Source organism: Thunnus albacares, chromosome 9 (assembly GCF_914725855.1).
Source record: "Thunnus albacares chromosome 9, fThuAlb1.1, whole genome shotgun sequence".
NCBI lineage: Eukaryota > Metazoa > Chordata > Actinopteri > Scombriformes > Scombridae > Thunnus > Thunnus albacares.
Window position 1 is genome coordinate 33,653,710 of NC_058114.1, and position 21,630 is coordinate 33,675,339.

At 38.9% G+C, this 21,630-nt stretch overlaps 1 protein-coding gene across 1 annotated transcript in view; it reads left to right on the top strand.

Annotated features, from left to right (window-relative positions):
• The window catches only part of ptprfa (protein tyrosine phosphatase receptor type Fa), a 378,163-nt gene that overhangs the window by 57,305 nt on the left and 299,228 nt on the right, over nucleotides 1–21,630 (top strand). The window lies entirely within an intron of this gene.

The following is a 21,630-nucleotide window of genomic DNA, read 5'->3' on the forward strand; positions in this document are numbered from 1 at the left end:
AACTTGTGTCCTTGGAAGTTTGACTTGTTGAACAAATTGAATTTGGAGGTCCAAATTCCTGCAGTACACTCAATTTGTAACTGGGACAACTGCTCAGCTCAGCTAGGCTCAAGTGAAATCAAATGTCAACACACAGCTTTATATTTGTGTGACAAAATAATCTCAACTCAAAGGTCCACGTTTTCCAGACCTTTCAACCACGCCTAATGCTGCTGTTGGAGCAAATTTTATAGGAGCCATTATTTTTGATATATTACCACATATTTGAAAACTGAAAGGTTACTTTCTCCTAAAAATTAGTTTGGCTCATGTCTGCTGCCATAGCTGCACAAGTTAGCTCCATCAGCTTCCTGAATACCATTGGAAGAGGAAGAACACTTCCAGGGACTTGGACTGTAGTTGGCTAAATCTGGACTTGGGACAGTACTTGGGCTGTGACTGTCCATGGTTCACCCTGCCCTAACCCTGGCCCTAACCCTGGCCCTAACCCTAACCCTGGCCCTGGCCCTAACCCTGACCCTGGCCCTAACCCTGGCCCTAACCCTAACCCTGGCCCTGACCCTGGCCCTAACCATGGCCCTAACCCTGGCCCTAACCCTAACCCCAAGAACACAAGTCCAGACAAGAAGAAAGATTAAGAATGGCTGACATTATAGTGACATTACTGATAGACTTGTATGAGTCCAGAGTTTGGATGAATCCCTCTTTTCGATACCAGTGAAGGAAAACTTTTCCTCATGATTATTGAGGTGCACTGTAATACCACTCTTTGTTCTAATGTTACAGAAGCTAATTCATTATAATTAACTTGAACAAAGGAGGGATGTTGCTGATTGCTGGAAAATGTTGCTCATCTCTTTTTTTTTTCCTCATTACACATTCATCAATCGTAAACTGAGAGTCTAATACCATTGATTAGTCAGTCCATAAACAAACAATGAGTAATGTTTTTACCCTCAGTCTTACACATCTGAATAAGAGTCTTATCGAGCCAGTGGTTGTAACAGAGCTTTATCTCTGTTTGCCTCACTATATCTACCTTTTTCTGCTGGCATGGCACCGTGAAAGTGAGAGCAGCCCTTGACAGTCAGTATTGCTGTTTGAAGTGTGCTGGTTAATGGCATGTGGGCAAACAACCTTTGCATTGGCAGGTTTAGAGAGATGCTGCAGGTTCTGCTGTAGGAGCACTGTATCATACAAGGAGTGCTCTCTCCACTGTGGACCCAGAGGACCTCCCGGTATTAGCAAAGCTGCATTCATGAATATAAATGTGTTCCCGTTATTAAGCACCTGAAGTCACACACAGAAGTGATGGCTAAGTACTGAATAATTGCAACAGGCTCACCTGATAACATTGATGAAATAAAGGTGTACTAAGTTGTCCAAATAAATGAGATTCAGATAAATATCCAGCATTTCAAATTAGATGGTTCTAATTTAACTGTGACTTTGTTGAAATGTAACTTATCTTTAGGTCCTCTCATAGTGGTATCTAGCCATAGAAAATGTTTTGGTTTCTTTTGCTGAGCTTGTGAGACAGGGTATCTGTGGATCTTAAAAGACCTTAAATCAGATTTTTACAACTTGAGGCCATAAAATGTCTTTAAAATTCTGTACACATGTTTAGTGAGAAAAGACACAAATGCAAAGGTCGAATTTGGCATTTTAAGGATTGGTATTTGATCATTCAAAATAAAATTTGCTATTAATCATAAAATCTAGCCCAATGATTCCATTGCAATTTCTGTATTTCAGGCAAATTGTAATGAAAGCTACTAAAATAAGTTGTGTAAGGTTTTGTTTTATGTAATTTGTAATAGTGGAACACAGCATTTAACATCTAGCCCTAATGTGCATTTTTTCTGCTGTGGAAATTTTCTTTGCTGAAGTCTTTAAAAGCATTACATTTGATTTCAAGTGTGTGGATACTCAATACTCAGCATTTCTCACAGCTTTGGTAAGCTTTGGTAGAAAATATATTCACTCTTGTGTGCAGTTGGAATTTTTCGTATCTTGTGTGCAAGTGGAAATTTTGGCCACTGCAATCAGTATTGTGTAAATATCATAAATATCAACACATTTTATTGCTATCTATGACAGTGATATTTTTTGTAAATAATATGGATAATAAAAATAATGAATAAATAAAGCTGTCTGAAATCATAATTACAACTGTTAAATTAAAGTAATAAAAGTAATTTTAAGTAGCTGGGAACACTGTTAAAAATGATATTGTATTAAATATGACCAGCTTGATCCTTCACTGAAGCCAGTAGAGCTGTAAATCCCAGTTCAGACCAAAGATTCATGACTAGACAAGTTGAAACTTGCAACTACTTGCAATGCAATTTACACCAATGTGACTAGATGAGACTGTGTATCGTCTCCATAGCAACAACTCTAACTCTTCCATTCTAACTGACGGCTTTTCAGGGTTTTTGTTTTTTTTTTGTAGCTGGATATAATTTGTAGTGTCTTAAAACATGAATGAGGATAGTGATAGTTAGTTCTTGTATTGATAAAATGGCAAAAACGTGAAAAAAAGAGAGGGTTGAGGCTCTATTCCTTTGTGCAAAACTAATTTCAATCAACTGACAGTTTGCTGACTGGACCAGCTGACTTCGGTACGAGCTGATTGGCTGTTGAAACAGGTGACGGTGTACGTTCTAAGGCCACTGGTGACTTGACAAGCTGAGTCTCAGGTGACGCCATTAGCCGAAAATAGGAAAACATAATACAGGAAGATGCGAATTTTGTGATGAAGAAGAAACTTTAGAACATATTATACTTTACTGTCCAAAATATGATGATGGGAGAAGGGAATTGATACTCAACCTTAAAGAAATAAAGTTAAGCTTTGATTTACATGATCTTTTAAAAAGAAGTTCTGGGGAGAAGTGTTATCTATTTTTGTTCCAATATCTTAGACGAACGAACTTGATAGAGAGAATATAGCTGTTTTCTTTGTTTTTTTTTCTAACTTTCTCTTCTTTTACTTATTATTAGAATTAGTGATTATATAGTTGGATTCCCGGTCCACACTCCATTCCAGTTGGTGGTAATGCACCATAATGTTGTTTGCCAACCGCCATAAAACTCAAGAAGATGAAGAAGAAGAAGAAGTTTTTCCCTGCAACCTTCTAAAACAGTTTCATTTTGTTGTGAATCTTTGGTCTGAACTGGGCATAAAAGGTAACACCTGCCAACATGGCTCCAGTGTGACTCCAGTTCTGACATTTACCTGGTTCAGTTCACCTATTGTCTGAAAGATTTAGTTGTAATGTAAAGCATTACAGCAGCACTAATTCCATCAGTACAACAGCAGTCATACTCACCACTCTGCTGAGAACACTTTCTCTTCACTTACAGAAATACACTCATTCATTCCAGTCACATCTACTTTGCTGTTGTTTTTTGAGCTTTTAAGCTACTGTCAAAGAAACATGACATTTTCTGCACAAATGCCCAGAGGGCTTTCTGGATGTTTTTATATAAGCATATATGAAACATTTTTGAGTTTCACTGACAGTGGCTCAACTGCCATTGATAAAATGTCAAAGTAGAAGAAAAAACAATATTTGTTTGTGCCTGCCAGACTCTTGGCTGTTATTTCACAATTTACTGTAAGGGACAGTATGACAGGGCTGAATGCTATATTTAATTTTATAAAAAAGCAAGACCCTCCTCAGCAATATCATTGGACCCTCTCCTTGCCTTTCAAGATACCTCAAAATAATATATTTATGGCAAACATGATGCCCTAACCCTAACCCTAACCCTAACCCTAGCAGGCTACAGCTCTGTGGCTGCTGATGGACTTGTCAACCACAATATTTTCACCCCACCCCACATTTTATAACCCGATACTGTCCATCATAATCAAACAAGTTACATGAAAGATGAAACACACCTTTATTACCCATAATGCCCCAAAGCCACCTTCTGATGTAGCCTTAAATCTCTGTATTTTAATTGTAAATTTAACAAGATTAAAAAAAAAAACACACTTTTGTTGCAGTGTTGGAGAGACAGTGCCAAACCTCACAATAACAGCAATAAATATAATTAGTTACTGGCGCTCAGAAATGACACATGACACAATGTGAGGAGCAGCAGAAGACAAATAGTTTTGTTCTAAGTAAAAAATAGACATCTGTGTGCAGATAGAAACATCAAAGCACTGCACTGCTTTTGGGTTGCTCATAATATGTGCAGATAAAGAGAGAGTATGGCAGCTTTTATCCCAGGAGGAGGGGGCATGTCGCTGTGAGGAGTGATATGGTTGACTATTACAGCTGACTCTGCACTTCAATGACAGCACCTAGGGACAGCATCCTCCACACACACACACACACACACACACACACACACACACACACACACACACACATACACACACACACACACAGTTGTGTTTACATCACTTCAAAGGACATTACATTGACTTACATTCATTTCCTGGAGATGTATCCTAACGTTAACAATAACCACCACATGCCTAACCCTAACCCTTACCCTAACCTTAACACAACCCTTAACTAACCTTAACTTTAAACCAAGTCTTCACCCTAAAATTAATGATTTACATTAAGAGGACTTGCTTTTCTTATTAGGGGGGCAAGTCCACACAAACACATTTACGTCCCCACAACATGAGGAATACCTGGACCACACACACACACACACACACAAACACACACACACACACATGTTGCCCTAGGTCACTTTTGGGGACATTACATAAACTTACATTCATTTCCTAGAGACTTACCCTAAACCCTAATTCTAACCTTAACTACTGACCAAAAAAAAAAAAGAAGCTTTTTCTCAGTAGGGGACACAGCTTTTGTCCCCAATTGGACACGCCATACCCAAGTAACTGGTCTTTAGTCTGAAATTTGTCCCCGAAAGTAACCTATGACACACACACACACACACACACACACACGCACAAACACACACTCACACACGCTCCCCATGATGCTGGATTATTCAACAAGCCTGGTGAGAACACACATAAGCATACAAGCACTAACATGGGCCAGGGCATGTCATGCACACACATGGACACACACACAAATAAAGCTAAATTTGGCACAACATTGCATGTAGCAATACTCAATGATACGACTGCCAAAGGGAAAAAAAAGAGAAAGAAAGGGAAAAATAATGTTAATGAACAAACACATATTAACTCATTGAAGCCAAAATAAAAAAAATACTATTATATTCAAAATATATGGTGTGAAAATAGCATCTATTTGTGAATAATTAAGTGTGTCACAGGAAGGCCAAGCAGTGTCACATTACAGCAATAAGATGTGTTTTGTATTGGGGCTGGAGATCGATGAGGGCAGCGGGGACACATCCTTCATCAGGTGCTGTTGGGAGAGTTTATTGAGCGGCTCGTAGCTGAGGACATTAATTTGACAGGTGTCGGCCTCCTAGCCACGCTGCTTTGTCCTCATACCTGTCTGCTCTCAGCCAGCTGCCTTGTTAGGCACCTTGCTGATGACAGATCACAGGAGGTGACATGACCAACACCAGGACAAATCCCAGTCTTCAGTTCTCTCTGTTGTTATCTGTCACCACCGCCTCACCTCACTTATCTACAGGGAGGGTTTTTAGGTCTGCTTTGTATTAATATTTCTATTCATTTTTATATTTAGATTAATTCACAGGTATGGGCAGGGGTATAAAATGAACAGATTGTGGGCGCATATGTGCAATGTGTCTGTGTCCACGAACCCCTGATTGTAGTATGAATGGAACTACGTGCGCATCCCTGCTCCACGTGTAAGTCTGCAGCTATCCACGAACATGGAACACGGAAAGCATGAATTGGCCTTTACCATACAAATGTTGCTGCTAACTGCCTTATCTCCTCACACGTAACAGTAAATACAAAGAAAAGGACAAATCTGTGTTGTTTTTCCCTCATGTGTTAGTACTGCGTTTCAAGCACTGCTGTCATTTTTTAATTCCTTGCGGGTCTAATTTGGTTCCTCAGATGTGGTGGAAACACAAACAGGATTGCACAACAGGGATTTTTTTTGCTCCAAGTTCAGTTTCTGAGATTAGTTCCACTACTTCTGGAACTTTTGGTCGAAAAAGGGGCTTAGGCATGCCAGGACAAGTTAGTTTATTCAGAAATGCCATCACTTTACATGTGAGTACTATACATGCTCTAGGAGACTTTTTACGAAAAAAAATTGTGATTTAAATCTTTCTGTCTTTCTGTCCAGATGTTTTAAGTACAGTGCATATATGAATGGATAGAGGAGCTTGTCAAGGTTCTGGGATATCTGAAAGCTGTAAAAATGATCAACTGGGTCACTTCTACTGAAGAAAAAGTCATAAATGTGATGATAATGAACCAGGACCTATATGTGTTTTTTTTAAATCTGATTTCAAAGTGGATTTTGATGTTTATCCATAACAGAGAAATTCTTTATAAAGGGTAGGTTCTGCTGATTTTTACAGTGTGTGTGTGATGTCGTTCTGGTTTGACAGTTATGATTTTGATAAGGGGTATGAATTTTTACGCAAACTGTGTCCCTCAGGCACAAAGGGTTAAAGGGATGTCTTTGAAAACTGGTGAAGAAGTGTGGCATAATTCAGACCAATCAGATGTTAGTGTATGTATCCCTGGATTATCATCCTCTGTGTGGTGAAGTGCAGCAGTGAGCTGGAAGCATTTCATCACCTCTGTGAGGCTCCACCTCAGTTTTCTGTTGACAAAACTGGCTGACCTACCTGTGTGCTTACACAATAGCAGCAGCCTTCTCTTTTTCCTTATTGTGCAGGTCTGCTGATGTGCTTCATTCACAACAGCATCTGCCACTGCATTGGTTTGTTTTTACATGGTATAAATCTTGATCTTGATTCTGCTGTTTTCTTATACCACTTTTTGAGCAAGGCAGTTCAAAGGCCGGTTCGGAACTGGTGCCTAATGTTGAACCAGTTCTTGGCGTTTCAACAGCAAAACAACTGGCTCTTGACCAGGAAAACTGGTTTCTGAGTAGCACCAACACTTTGCTGGTCTAGAAAAAGGATCCACTTACATTAGGGGCTGGGTTTGAGATTATCTTGACCATCCAAAACCAAAATGCATTGCGTCTCTTCAGACTAAGGCTCATGATCCATCAGATTCTATGACCTGCAGTGTTGGAAGAAGTACTCGGATCCTTTACTTAGGTTAAAGTATCTGATATATTAAATAGATTTAACAAAGTACATCATTAATACTGATGAGTCAGTGCATAAGCAGCATTTTAATATATCACTCACAGCCCGATTTTCTCTAAACTTAGTACTTTTACTTTAGTACTTTAAGTAAATTTAGCTGGTAATACTTCTACAGGATCTGAGTACTTCTTCCAACACTGCAGGTCACAGATTCTGATGGGTCACCAAATACGATGTAACACCAGTTGAGACGGCCATCAGTCATGTGATACAATCTTGCTTGAGTATGCTTCAATGTGATCAGTCTGGTGGTAATGGCATACTTAGTCATTCATTAAGTAGGCAGTATGCACTACATACGAGAGAAAGTAAAGCTGTGATGAACATAGTTGGTGGTGTAGTCCGCCATTGTTGTTGTGCTTGAAGTTCTTCTTTTTGGTGGCACACAGCATTATGGTGCATTACTGCCACCTACTATGTTGGAGTGTGAAATGCTTGACGTTACGTTAGTGTTGCTAGGAAACCAGAGGTGTGTACATTTATGTAACAAATTTGCTCTCCAGCCTCTGGAAAAGCAAATTGAAGGTTCGCTAGTTGAACCAACAGTGAACTGGCACTACGTTCCAGTTGGTGGACAGGGAGTATTAGATGAAGATTTGGGGCTGTTGGGCTTTTTAACTTGCCTGTGAAAATAGATACAGATTTCTTTGGCACCTTAACCTTTATTGGATCGTTGAGAGGCAGACAGGGAGAGAGAATTAACCTTAATTTCTATTCAGACAGAAGTCAACTAACTGACTGGTACTGCTGTAGAGTATGGTTTATAGGATCAACAAGTTAATTGACAACAAAGTCCAACATGAACGACTCCACCAGTCACACTGATATGTCGCCTGAGCCCGATACTGACACGTCCCTCTGCCAGCAGTGTATTGGTGTGAATGATAGATGGTAGAACAGCAGTAGAAGTAGGAGTGGGAAGTAAACTTTTGAGTACTGCACCACCTTCAAAAGTTGATGAATGCATCGCCTTGAACAGAGATCAAACACATCATCTCCTATCTCTGCCTCCTCTAAATTCCACCTCATCCACTCACTGAGAGTTACTTCTTCTCCAGCTTTCTCCTCACTTGCTGCACTTTTTCATTGATCAATTTGTTTTGGTGTCTCACCCTGACAACACACACATATGCTCCACATGTAGATGATATATCAAACGAGATACTGAATAACCTATGTATTCTGTCCCTCTACATATACGGCTGATAAGTAACGGTAACAAATAGAACACCTTGACTTTACATCCATCATTCACTGTTTTCTAAAGAAGCTGAGCTATCTTCACTACGCAGAACCAATAAATGTTCTCTGTGTGTTTTGTTCTAATCTAAGCCATTAATTATAACAGGCCAGAAGTTTTTGGTGGTATTTGATGAATCATGCCGCCAAAATGCATGTTATTGCAAAAAATTGTGAAAACTTTGATGTGAGTAACCTGACAGAACCGCTGTATGAGCAATATATTTCCATGCTTTGTTTTCCTGTCCTGGCTGTTCAGTTAAAGTTCTGTTGATCAGGGGACATTTGCATAAAGCTGAATCTTTCTCAACTTGCTCATGTTGCCCTGCCCACTGACCTTTGAATCTTTGAGCAGTGGGAGGCAGCGCCAAAATGTTTTTTTTTTTTTCTTTATCAATTCAAACTGAATTGCACTGAAATGTCACACCTCCAGGTCATCTTTGAGAGACACTAACATTAAAAACATCAATGAGGAAATGGGAAAAAGATTATCAGTAGAAGGGATATGATTGTGCACATATCACGCAGGTGCAGGGCTATTAAAAGACACCACCAGTCGAAACTATTATTATTATTCAAAAAGATATCAGACATGGCTCCCTTTATGTTAAAGCGCTAATTTAAAGTAGAAGTCAGTGTGGGAATGGCCCTGCACAGGCTCCCCTAATCCAACATTGGAGAGGTGTGGGGAGGGCGGACTTTCCGAAGCTTTGTGACCATCTGACAGGCACATCTGAGGAAGTATACTGGGCCCTTTACATATTACGTATTCCATGTCTGAAAAGGACTATACCAATGTATAACCATCAATGTGACAACATGCGTGCCACTACCATTTTACATTCACATCACCACAACTGCTACGGAGCAAAAACTAACTCTGGAACTCAACATTTATCTTAACAGTTTGGTTTTCAGTATGATGAGCATTACAGCCTCAGAGAACTGCAAACATGGCTACAGACACTGAAGTGTAACACACACCAGCCAGCTGATAAAGGGTTGCACCATTTGACCTGACACGTCAAGACACAGTAGCAGGGATGTGCCAAATTGTGGGGTTTGGAGAATGTGATAAAATGCTTTTCTGTTACTTAAGATGACATCCGTGTGTGGTCTCATAGAAATGGGGGGATTGACAGTGAAAGCAGAGCCTATTCATCCCCAACAAAAGCCTTCTTCATCAGTCCAACACTAACATGCAAGTCTAATGACTATGCATAATTTATTTTCACATCGGTTACAGCTATCAAATCAGCGATGGGCTGAACACACTGTGAATCAGCTATCATTATCAGTACAGAAACATCTCTTGGAATATGCTTTACTGCTGCAGCTGCTTCTGTCATTAGGTCTCATTTTTGCTGGTGAATACACACTGACTCCTGTCATGGTGGGGCAGGTAGCCAGGACAGGTGTGTGTAGATGTGGGCTCACTACCTGCAGTATCAGCTCAAACAAACCAGTAGGTTGTTATCATCTCATTATCAAAGCCCCCTGGGATGGCACATCCATACTATGTGGGTGTTATGAAGCACTAGAAAACATCATCAGCATAGATCATCAGCCATGTTGTTGTGTAGAGGGTGCTGCTGATTGCTGCTGATGAACACATTCGGATTCCTGTGGATATTAGGAGTGCTTTTGACTGTGTGAGAGGAATTATACAGGAGCCCGCTGTGTCAGTTATGTGGCAGGTTACGGGTTTAGATTGTGAGCATTAGTGGTGGAGCACATCGCCGGGCTGCTGCTTCCTCCCTGCCCATCAAGACACTCATCAGGCTTATGGCCATCTGATTCTGTGGTTTTCATCATCCTTCACATGTGCTGACATATCAATTTCCCAAATATTAATACTCTCAACTGACACCCATAGCGCACAAAGATGCTGAATTTCACATTGTCTCATGCTGAGGTGTACATTAGGGAAATCAGCATGCTCTGTTGAGGAAAAATAAATCCAGCCTGGACCAGTTACAGCTATTAGATGCAGTCCAAGCTGAGTTTGAATGGGTGTTGCTGGTCTTTGCTGGACAGTAGGGGTGTGCCCGAATACAAATACATTATTCGGCAAAGCACAAATAGTGGGTTTTATACGAATATTTGTTTCATACAAATATTTTAAAAATTATTTGTTTTGGGGAAGAAAAAAAAACCCCATCTCAAATACCAGTTCGCAGGTCGGTTACATCGTTATCTCAGTCTATCTCCTCTGCTCCACTCCATCCATCTATCCATCTATCAGGGGTAAGTCTCAAGGGACTCTCCATAACCTGTTGTTCCCCTTCTCCTTTCCACAAAGTTAGGTTGTAAAAAATAGGACACCAAAACGCCTGTCAAATCTCACTGTCTGAGATAACTGTGTAAAGCTAGCTTACACTTTTAGTCAATAGCAGGAGCACTTAGCTTCAAAATGTCACCTATTTTATCTCTTACAGAATCTTTGTCATGTTTACTTGGCTTCAGTCCAGAATGTCCATATTCATGTAAAACAGCTATTGACTACTCAGAAAAATAAGTCTCAATAAAGTATTAAATGCACAGTATGTAATTTCTGCCGCTAGGGGTCTCTCAATCAAAACAGTAACAAAAGATGGGAATTGTTGTCTTCATTGGTTAACAACCACCATTGCCATCATTGCAGTTAGCTTGTCCTGGTTAGGATTACTTCAGTGTTCATCGTTCATGAGGTTTTTACTGGTTTTTACCTCTGCAGAGGTCTCCTCCTTTCCAAAACAAACGGATCCAGTGATTAAAACCAGTAAAACACTGAATAAAGCAGTTTCACATAAAGAATCAGTGATTCTCCAAGGCTTTTCGGCGGACAGAGGACGTCCGGTAGGGACTCTGTGTGAGCTGAGCTGCTGCTAACGTGGGCTCAGCTTGTTTCTCTGATGACTTAAGATCCAGACGTCCAATGACTAAAACCCTTCATGCTGTTAAAAGATATACTTAGCAACGACCAAGATCTAAAAAGTATATCATAAAAATGCGGCTTAAAACTGAATAAAAGTCAATTTACGTCAATTTATTTCTGGCGGACAACCACAGCGCCGACGTATTATCTTGTACATGTATACTCTTTGGTAGACGCCATTCTTAACTAAGTTGCCAGGTGATAGCATATGCTTGTTTGCATATTGTTTCTTCAGATTCTATGTCCAGAGCAGCTCTTTCACCAACAAATGGTTGTAGGACTAGCATCTGTGGGAAGGAAAGTGTGTTGTGAAAATATTGGTATGTGGTTAAGCAGGTGTGATTGGACAGATTGTCAGGTCTCTCTGGATGGAACACCAGCACACAGAGCATTGTGTGTGGCTGCCAGAGAGCCACCAGGCAACCTTTAGACAGACCTTTAATTATCCGCTGATGAACAGAGGCTGTATTTGTAATTAGAGAAAGAAAATGTTAATGCATTCTATGGAGGATAATGGCACTCTGTGCATCACGCTGCTCAAGCATAAATCTTCAGAGATTGTGTTTTCAGCAATCTCATAAGACAACGCAACTACACAGATTATTGTTAACATGTTAGCAGAATGCCTTCCTGCCATGAACAGTCAACACGACAAGCAGAAAATGATGCTGTACTCTCACCAAGCAGTTGTGGAAACCCATTACCATATAAGTACCACATTATTGAAGACATTAGCCGCTTTCTTCTTTGTTATATTGTCTACCGATATTGTGAGGTTTGGTAATAGCTAGAGAATATGGGCTGAATAATTTGAATGTGTTTGTTACAGTCTGCAAAGCTAGATGGACAAAAGTTGTTTTTCTTTCATGCATGATGTGAGGATCCTCACGTAAGGGTTTCATGTGAATATAAAATTACCCGTAGCAGCTCATGTAAAGGTGAAATTTAATAGGCATTCTTTTTAAAAAAAATAATTTTTGCATTTTTTTCTGTTATTCCACAGTCAAAAGTGCAGAGACAGGAAATATGGGTAGAGAGGGATATGACATGCAACAAAGATAAACATTACAGTATTATGGCACCCCATTCAATGCACATTCTGACTCTTTCTGGTATAGCTACTGCAGAAGACCCTGCAGATATTATGCATAAGTTGCCATCATCAATACTGTTGGTAGCCGTTTAGATAAAGTCTGTGAAATGAGTTACAGGTTCAGGAATTTGACTTTACTCTACCCCAAAATCCCACCTGCGACCCTGCACACTGGCAGATTTGACGTGATGATGGTGAGCACATCACGGTGGTACATATTACAAAAGTCCGGATGGATGAAGTGTGTCACATCAAGTGACATCAAATTGATGTTGAAAGCTAATTGGCTGATGCTTGCCATGATTTTTGGTGAATGACTAAATCCTTTCAAAGACATGACAGGAAGATTTTAATTGAATCAGACTTACAGCAACTGTGTTATGGCCATTTAAAGTAATCATGCTATTATAGACCCACCCTTTAGCTTTTATGACACAGCTGTCTATTTTGTAGATTAATGCATAGATTAAAGCATGTGCTTTAATCACACACAGAGTCTGACATTTCTGTCTATGTGGACGTTTTTTTCAGGAAGCAAATTGCTTTAGGTGTATTACTGGGAAATGTAGCTTGCAGGAGAGTATGTGTGTTTAAAATTAACAAGTGTATATTCAATCTTACCTCATCCATTTAAAGGGGTCCAGAATAACAGCTTTAGTCATAAGGTAAGGGTCTGTTAATTCAAATGATTTTCTGTTCTCTGGTTGTTCAGTCATTTCAGTATACTGTATTTGTGGCCAGTTTCAACACAGATACTTTATGTATGGCTTGGTTAAAAAAACTGTGTGTAAACTCTGTTGTGTCTAAAATCTGTTGCATGGACTGTAGCATACTGAAAAAAGCTTGATCAAATTGCGATTGACTTTTATTTTCTGGCCTGTGGAGAGCTGGATGGAAGCTTTCAGGTTGTCTGTATCAGCATTTTAAGAGCTGATTTGTTAAAAAATGCACATCCATCAGTGTATTACATTTCTATGATGGTCGAAACTGCTTTATGTCATATTCATGTGACATTTTTCCTGAACAAATAGACAGTTGATAAGTACTGTATGTGAATAGTGCCTGTGTGATCTAGTATTCATACAGCAGACTATATTAAACATAGCAGTTTCACAATGAGAACACCAGGCTAAAAACCAAGAGCTGCAGAGCTGAATGAATATGTAAGGCACATTGATAATACGTCCTTTATGACATTTTGAAAGACATGGTAAGGAAATATTATCATCATCGGTATCGGCCGATATAAATGGAAATGAAATATCGGCATTGGCGAATTCTGGCGAATTCTGCCGATTATGAGAGGCCGATATGTCACCATCTCCTCTGCTGCCTGACTGTGCTTCCCTTGATAGACTGTGTCACCCTGACGGTCCCGGTGTTTCCTCAGCAGGCTCCACTTCACTCAAACTTCCTGTCAGACCTGCTGCTTCTTCCCACTTTAACCCGAATAACAAACCGGGGCTCCACATAGAGAGCCAGGGCTAACGTTAGCCAGGAGGCTAGTGAAGGCATATCTCTTGGATTCATCTTATGACTCCTTGGGACAGTCTTCACCACCAGGTTGAGAACCACTGGAATAGCACTCAAAGGGTAACTACACACTGAATTATTTTTAAAGCTTAATCACACAGGTCTATGTTGACATATGATGTTAACACAGGGCTTTTTTCCCCAACAATACTTGCTTGTATGTAAAAACTACTTTTTCTGCTCAAAACTTAACTTATTTCTATCTGCTTGGATTTTAAAATTCAGTTCAGTTGAATTCTCTGGCCACCCCTAATACTAATAGACAAGACTCCAAGGTCTAGTTTATATATCAGCTGCTGCGCCAAGTATAAATATCAGAATACTGACTAACTGTATCCTCAGTTTGTGCCTCTCACACAGAGCTGCTGGTAGTGTTAGTGAGCCTGATAAGAGATGGCAGAGAGGCGGCGTTGTACATGAATGACAGATGTATTCATTTTCTGTGGCAGTAAACACAAGGCACGAGTCCACTGATAACTAACTGTACTATATTCAGAGCTTAACAAGATATTCAGGGCTGATGTTACGTTAAACACAATAAACAGCAGAGCTACAGCTACATACTGACACTCCCACATACACACACACACACACACACACACACATACACACACACGGAGAGCCTCTCCTAGTAGAGCTGCTAGCTCAGCTACAACACAGGTACCACACTGAAACTTTTACAAAGGGTCATGAATGTTCTTCTAGTGATAGTCAAAGCTCCTGCGGACTCTCTGCCTCTGGGATTCTGACAGTAGCTCCTCATGGCTGGTTAGTCAGTCTGTGACCTCTGACCTCCTGCGTCACACACTAGTGAATTAGTGTGAAATAAAGTGCTTCACAATTTACAAGTCAAATTTTTCTTTTTTTGCAAGCAGAAGAATGGTTTCTTTCTAACTCTGACAGTTAATCTGTTCAGCTCTTTACCTCTCTCAGGTTTTGAATAGATTTTTATGATTTAAATATTAACCTTTGAATCCCAGCTAGATGTGGCACCAAACTATATCGATCTTTTATCCCACTATAAGTCAGCGCACAGCCTTTAATCCTCATGTGGGGCGCTTTGGGCAAAGCTTAAGTCAATGCTTAAAACTAATAGTTATCTTTCAGCTTTCTCTTGTAAATCACCACATAAAAAACAAGTTTTTTTTATTGCTTAAATTTGGTACAGTGTGCCTGTTAATCAAACACTGTGCTTTCAGTATTAGGTTAAGTCCACACTCTCTTCCTAGATCCTTTTCAATTCCACTCAGCTGGAGAATTTTAGTGATATGATGAGCGATGTCATTACTATCACTGAGCTCGAGCTTTAAAAACTCAGAGGCCACTTCCATCTTTGAATGGGATCTTTTCATTTAATTCCTGAGCTTTTTTTAACCAAAAGCCCTCAAGTATTGAAAAAAAAGAATCTGTTGGGAATTGCTAAAGGCTGCTCTAGTGTGTCATTGGCAGTCTTTAGTTTAATCAAAGTTTAATTGTTGGACAGGAATTTATCTTAGTCGAATGAATTTTGAGTTTGTATATATGAAAATGGTGAATACTGTCAAATGGTACAATCACAGTACAAACAGACCAAGCAAAATATATACTTTTACATCTTTAATTTCATAATCTAGGTGCATTTTGTAGCTGAAGATGGGTGAAGTGAATGACTAGCAGTGTAATGGTACAGAATAAATTATACTAGGATATAAAATTAGATGACATTGCAAGTTTTAATCTTGCTACAGTGTTTTAGAGTATTTATTGTTGTTGAGATCATCATTTCCAGGGCTGATGATAAGGTCAATACCTGTAGAGGATAATCCTCATCCACAATTTCATCCTGTTCAAGTTGTTGATAGCTTTCTATCACATGAGAAGATTTCTGTGTTACTGGGGATGACACCCACCTTGTTGGCTGTTATTTATCAAAAAGATGATCGGTGGCACAGCCGTTGCCTGATACAAATCTAGTGTAGGTAAGTTCAATGATGGTCTATGGATGTCAATGACTCCTTGACAATGAATTTGACTCCTTAGTCTCTTGGTTAGGGTCCTTTCAGTTTGACCAGTGTTGTGTTTGCCCCAATATCACAAGTCCATCTCTGGGGTATTCTGTTCTGGATTATGAAAATGATTTATTGCTGTTTATCATTGCACAGTATTGTGTAAATTGTATTTGTGTGTATTGTATGTACATTAGTGGACTGACCTGACGGGTGCAGTTCAGTTCTAATAGCTCAGGATATTATTATACCCTTTATTGAATCAGTTAGTGTAATTGAGATCGAGATCTGTTTTGCATGAGATACCTGAGTACAGCAGACAAGACACATAACAAAACACAGTCACACACAAGCACATACAGACAGAGGCAGAAACAATCACACATATATAAGGAAAGGTATTTCCTGAGGCTTATCCATGTCTGTCACAGTGGCAGAAGCTACTGTAGGCTGATGTGACAGTAAGCCAAGTATCATGTCAGTACATCTGATTGAGAAAATGTGAAAAACTTGCGGTAAATACAAACAACAAAGTAACACTTGAGGTATGTATGGTTGTTGATGTAAGGTTTTTAAAGTTTTAGCTCCCTAACTACAAATTATATACACGTTGCAGTTTTACTGATTATTATAATGCATGTTATACTGTTTCAATTTTTTAATGTATTTTTCCAACATTTCCAGGCAATTGGTGATTTCTATTTCTGCACCATATGAAAATCAATTAGTAGACTCTTGAAACTTTCTTATGTTGTGTCATCCATTACATGTGGGCGATACCACAAAGAATGTTTTTGATTTGATACCAAGAAATGCTAGGGCCAGAATCTGATAACAATAACTTTATTTAAAGAGTTTTTGCATTTATATAAACATATACACAGACATGGCCCTGCTTTATAACTGCTCCTTATCCCTCCCTACTTCCCCTGGGACCAAGACTGCACACAAAAAGGACAATCAAATTATTTAAATAACAAAACAATATAACTTCGGGAAGAGAAGATAAAAGTAAAGAAATAAACAAAAAATAAATATATAAATTCAGCATTACTACTTTGGGGTGACGGGGAGGATCAGGGGCTAATCAAAAACTCAGACAACACTCATCAGCCACAAATTTCTCCGTTCTCTGTTCAAGAGCAGCTAAGATTGACACTACAATGAGAATAACTGGTCCACCTTAAAGGTCAGTCCATCTTAAGTCAGCCTGGTCGTGTTAGGCTAACACTAACTTCGGGGCTAACCCCCTTCAATAGACGAGTCTTTGCTTGGTCTTGAGAGCCTGCAGCATTTATTGTCTGACATACTGTAGCCTGTACTGTACATTTATTGCCAGATTGACAACTCTCGCAACCACTCACTCAACCACACACTGGCTACGCACTAGGGATGTGCAGAGGACCCAGTATTTGTATTTGTATCTGTATTTGTTGAGGCAGCAAAATTATTTGTATTTGTATTCAGATAAAAGTGGAGAGAGGCATAAAAATCCTGTTTTTGTTTTTACTACGCTTTTAATTTTAGAAAATTAAAGTGTTACAATAAGTGTTCATGAAGTGTTCCCTTGGGTAGCTCAGCTTTATCTCTGGGGAACACCCCCAACTCCAGGAGTGATGTCCAAATAAGGAAATGTGAGTCATGTAGCAGGTGGATGTGACTCCCCTTGTTGAGACCTGCTGATAGAAGTAACAGTGGAGCAGAGGACAGAGACTGAGATAGTGATGTAACCGACCTGTGCACTGGTATTTAACATGGTTTTTTTTCTTCTTGAAAACAAATAATTATCAAAATATTTGTATGAAACAAATATTCGTAAAAAACCCACTCTTTGTGCTTTGCCAAATAACATAGGCTATTTGTACTGGGGCACACCCCTACTAAGCACACACATTATGCACTGCCCTATTCCTTAACAGAGCAACACTACTCTTATAACAGTACCTCTCAGGTAGATGTCCTTTGAAGAATGAGGAGTGTGAAAACAATTTCACAATAACATAGGGTGTTATTGTGCTCACACAGTGTGCAAGTAAAATTCATTAGTAGCTCATTGATATTAATGATCATGTGAAATTTTAACAGTGCTGCTCATAATTTTGCAGTGGTGGTGCACTGAAACACTGAAATTAGAAAGAAAAGTATAAACATTAGTTATAGTAGCAGTAAGCTTAATAGAAAAACATGAATATATCAGAGGATTAGTGAGGGTGTGAGGAGATGATTAAGACACAGGTTGATATCTTAACTTTCTGTTGAGATCTGAGACATTTCAGCGTTTCTTTGAACTGTTTTTTGTCTCAAATCTTTCCATCATTGCTCTGACGCTCACTTTGTTTCTGACTGCTGAGCTCCTATAAAACTCCTGAGCTGGAGAGCGTGTTGTGTTACTATGACAACCGGCAACAGTGAGTTGTCATGTCAGCTGAGACTGCCTGCATATTAAACAGTGTGTTTAATATGATGATTGATATTAATTGCTTTGCTATTGCTATTCTGTTTTAATTTGTTTGAAAACATAACATTAAATGTAGTTAATGTGAATGTTGGAGATTTTCCATGTGGTGAAACGTTATTAAAAACGCACAATAGATGATTAAAATATGATATGATCCCTGGGCCGTCCTCATGGCAACCACTTTGTAAACCACTGATATAGAGGAGTGCTGTATTACACACACACACACACACACACACACTGAAAACAAACAAGAAAAAACATGGTAATTTGCTCAACTAAATAAATCTTGAGTTTCACCCTGACGATCAATACACGGAGCAGGTGAAGTCAACCATTACAGCTACTAAGTAGAGAGGAGACTGTTACTTTCCTCGGGTCACTTTTCTCAGTTAGTCCTGGAATTCAAACCACGAGCCTCGCGGTCAGAATCTACTTCAGATACAGTTTGGTGTGGAGCCGTCCTGCAGAAAAGCAACAATGTGCAAATTTCAGAGTGTTGATGTTCTGGAGGAGAGTGCATGTGTATTGTTGGCATCCAGTCAGAAGCTTCACATTAGCAGCCAGCCCCTAAAGGGTGTTAGAGTTCTCTCCTGGAGGAGAAAAGTGATGCATTGCAGCCGGCTGCACAGCAGTTGACTGAATGTTTCCTCAAGACATTTTCCAAACCAATTTTTTTGAAGTTCAGGGATCAGTACCTTTCCAGTCTTACTGGATTTCAGCCTGACACATTTTGATTCTGAATCTCTGATTTCAGAGGGTTATTAACAGGCAGTTCACGTCACTAATCACAGATGCCAAGCAGCTCTTTGTAACTGAATGAAGGGAGAGGAATTACAGCCAGTTTCCTCTACCAGGTGGCTGTTCACTTTCAGGGGGAATTACAGCTTGTTTGATGTGTCTTTTGACCCTGTGAAATTGCAGGAGTTTATTTTGCTGAAATGATAAATCTTTATGAGAAACATGAGCTGGGAGGCTTTTGAAAATGTGCTCTGTGATGTTAAGTTGAAATAGATACCCCCTGTCAAAGCAGCCACAGCATTGGTAGAGAGAGATTTTCTTTGTTGCAGAAAGATTTAAAGCTATTAATTTGCCTGTTTATATTGAACCTGGTAGGACCTGCTGTGTTAAAAACATTATTTTGTGAACGGACGCTTATTTATCACTTCTAGTTCTAGAGATTTTGGTTCCTTTAAACAGTGCTAAACTGAACCATCTTCTAAAGGTCAATAACCATAGATTGTGGAAAAAATGATCAAATATCTGTGATGTCACCCATGGGTTTGTAAATGGACCATTTGAATTTTCTCTTGGGGTTAACTGCTTATCACCATCCTTCAGACACTGGAGCCAAAAAAAATCTTAATGAGATGGGATTTTAAATTCAAGTTCAGGGGCCTCGATTATAACCATTTTGAATGCACAAAACAGGGCTTGAAAGATATGTACGGAAGCAGGCAGGAGTCCTGTAACTTGAGAAATCTTTTGGATTGATAAACTGGTAGCATGTCAGGTATAGTATATAATCTGTGGCCAGATCATTTAGAGCTATATACACCAGAAGGAGGATCACAAGGTCAGTTCTGTAATGACATACGTAGTGACTAGAGTGATATGACTGAATATTTTGGTCTGAGTCACGATAATGTACAAATTACAACTATATAAGAAAACAAAATATTTCAAATATTCCATTCTGTATTTGGAACACACACCTTTTTACAAAAAACTGTATTCTGAAAATGATATACAACAACTTTACATTGTCAATGTTTTAGAAGAAACATAAATGCCACCCGGCTTAGCTTCACTAGTGATGCTTCCTTCCAATGCAGGAAGTGTTATTTATCAGGTGCCCATGAGTGCTGCTGTATGTTTGGGTATTTCTACATTTGCTTTATTTATTATGGTATAGTATAGCGGCAACTACCATACGGCAATGGTAGAGTCTGGCTGATAAGTGACTGATCATAACATGCTTGGCAGTCTGATTTGTTGGAAAAATACATTTAAAATGCATGAAAATGATAAGAGGCCGTACATATTTAACTGCTGTGCTTGTGAATATGTTAAATGAGTTCAATATAATAAGCTGTGTTTCAACTTTGGGACAACTGTGATAAAATTCAACTGATGTAATAAACCAGTAACACAGACTCAATTGTGTAATGATCACTAATGATCAAAAGGTGATAAAAAGTGATGTAATCAGTATCATTTCAATAATATTATTTTTAGCAGTAATCAAGGAAAATGTTGAAAATGTAATATTTGAAAAATAATGGATACCTTTTACAACATACATCTGATGACTTCATAGTTTACATATTACCTTTTATTAATAACCTACAACTCAATAGTGAGCATTAACAGCCTAATAAGAGATGATAAACATTAATAACCTGATACTCAGACTCATCAAAATCACCACTGATAATACAAAACTTCATAGTTAATAAGATAATGCTTCATAGAAACAAAACATTGCATATCACATAATACTTAATGGCCTATAACCGTTAATGATAACGTAATGACAGCTTTTGACTGTCACCACATTTACATATTCCATATGAATATGAATAAATAGCCAGTTTGAACTTCTTTTCAGTCACATCTGTACATGATGATTCTACACAACCATGATTCTGGATAAAACTTTTTTTTTTTTTTTAATTCCGCCATTTGTTTGAAATGTAATCTTGCATTTGTGGTTAAGACATGAGGTATAAAATAATTGCAGTCGTATTCCTATCTTGATCTCCGCCTCTCACATTCCAAGTTAATGGAAGTAATTATAGCTCATTTATTTGGTAAGCTCTGGACATTTAATTGTCAGGAAAATATGTGCTAATACTGTGCCCATACTGTGCCCCTTTTGTTCTTTGCTTGTGAGTTCTGCTCTTTTAAGAAAAACCTGCATGAGTCCAAACTCAGTGTATTTTTCTTTTCCCTTTGTGATTTGACAGTTTACATGCTGCTCCATTTGTAGAGCAAAGGTCATGATCTTAGGACCCATGAAAGCCATTAAAATCTCACTCTGGATTCTGAAAATAGACAAGTTCTTCAGAGTTCATAAATTTGCACTAGTTTTAACTGATATGTTATATAAGTTATGCTCTTTTCCAGCAAATATTGATTCATCATTGCATCAGTA